The following is a 1,648-nucleotide window of genomic DNA, read 5'->3' as shown; positions in this document are numbered from 1 at the left end:
CGCACCAGGGCCCAGCGTGTGCCGATGGTGATCGAGGCAACCTGCCGCACCAGGGCCCAGCGTGTGCCGATGGTGGTCGAGGCAAGTTCCCGCACCAGGGCCCAGCGTGTGCCGATGGTGGTCGAGGCAAGTTCCCGCACCAGGGCCCAGCGTGTGCCGATGGTGCTCGAGGCAACCTGCCGCACCAGGGCCCAGCGTCTGCCGATGGTGCTCGAGGCAACCTGCCGCACCAGGGCCCAGCGTGTGCGGATGGTGGTCGAGGCAAGCGCCCGCACCAGGGCCCAGCGTGTGCCGATGGTGGTCGAGGCAAGCGCCCGCACCAGGGCCCAGCGTGTGCCGATGGTGGTCGAGGCAAGCGCCCGCACCAGGGCCCAGCGTGTGCCGATGGTGGTCGAGGCAACCGCCCGCACCAGGGCCCAGCGTGTGCCGATGGTGCTCGAGGCAACCTGCCGCACCAGGGCCCAGCGTGTGCCGATGGTGCTCGAGGCAACCGACCGCACCAGGGCCGAGCGTGTGCCGATGGTGGTCGAGGCAACCTGCCGCACCAGGGCCCAGCGTGTGCCGATGGTGGTCGAGGCAACCGCCCGCACCAGGGCCCAGCGTGTGCCGATGGTGATCGAGGCAACCGACCGCACCAGGGCCCAGCGTGTGCCGATGGTGCTCGAGGCAACCTGCCGCACCAGGGCCCAGCGTGTGCCGATGGTCGTCGAGGGAACCTGCCGCACCAGGGCCCAGCGTGTGCCGATGGTGGTCGAGGCAAGCGCCCGCACCAGGGCCCAGCGTGTGCCGATGGTGCTCGAGGCAACCGACCGCACCAGGGCCCAGCGTGTGCCGATGGTGGTCGAGGCAACCGCCCGCACCAGGGCCCAGCGTGTGCCGATGGTGGTCGAGGCAACCTGCCGCACCAGGGCGGAGCGTGTGCCGATGGTGGTCGAGGCAAGCGCCCGCACCAGGGCCCAGCGTGTGCCGATGGTGGTCGAGACAAGCGCCCGCACCAGGGCCCAGCGTGTGCCGATGGTGGTCGAGGCTGCCGATGGTGGTCGAGGCAACCTGCCGCACCAGGGCCCAGCGTGTGCCGATGGTGCTCGAGGCAACCGACCGCACCAGGGCCGAGCGTGTGCCGAGCACCAAGCTGCCGCACCAGGGCCCAGCGTGTGCCGATGGTGGTCGAGGCAACCGCCCGCACCAGGGCCCAGCGTGTGCCGATGGTGCTCGAGGCAACCTGCCGCACCAGGGCCCAGCGTGTGCCGATGGTCGTCGAGGGAACCTGCCGCACCAGGGCCCAGCGTGTGCCGATGGTGGTCGAGGCAAGCGCCCGCACCAGGGCCCAGCGTGTGCCGATGGTGCTCGAGGCAACCGACCGCACCAGGGCCCAGCGTGTGCCGATGGTGCTCGAGGCAACCTGCCGCACCAGGGCCCAGCGTGTGCCGATGGTGGTCGAGGCAAGCGCCCGCACCAGGGCCCAGCGTGTGCCGATGGTGGTCGAGGCAAGCGCCCGCACCAGGGCCCAGCGTGTGCCGATGGTGCTCGAGGCAACCGACCGCACCAGGGCCCAGCGTGTGCCGATGGTGGTCGAGGCAAGCGGCCGCACCAGGGCCCAGCGTGTGCCGATGGTGGTCGAGGCAAGCGCCCGCACCAGGGCCCAGCG

Source organism: Durio zibethinus, unplaced genomic scaffold (assembly GCF_047325235.1).
Source record: "Durio zibethinus cultivar Kanyao isolate XHJ-2024 unplaced genomic scaffold, ASM4732523v1 HiC_scaffold_400, whole genome shotgun sequence".
Classification (NCBI taxonomy): domain Eukaryota; kingdom Viridiplantae; phylum Streptophyta; class Magnoliopsida; order Malvales; family Malvaceae; genus Durio; species Durio zibethinus.
This window is presented reverse-complemented; position numbering follows the sequence as displayed.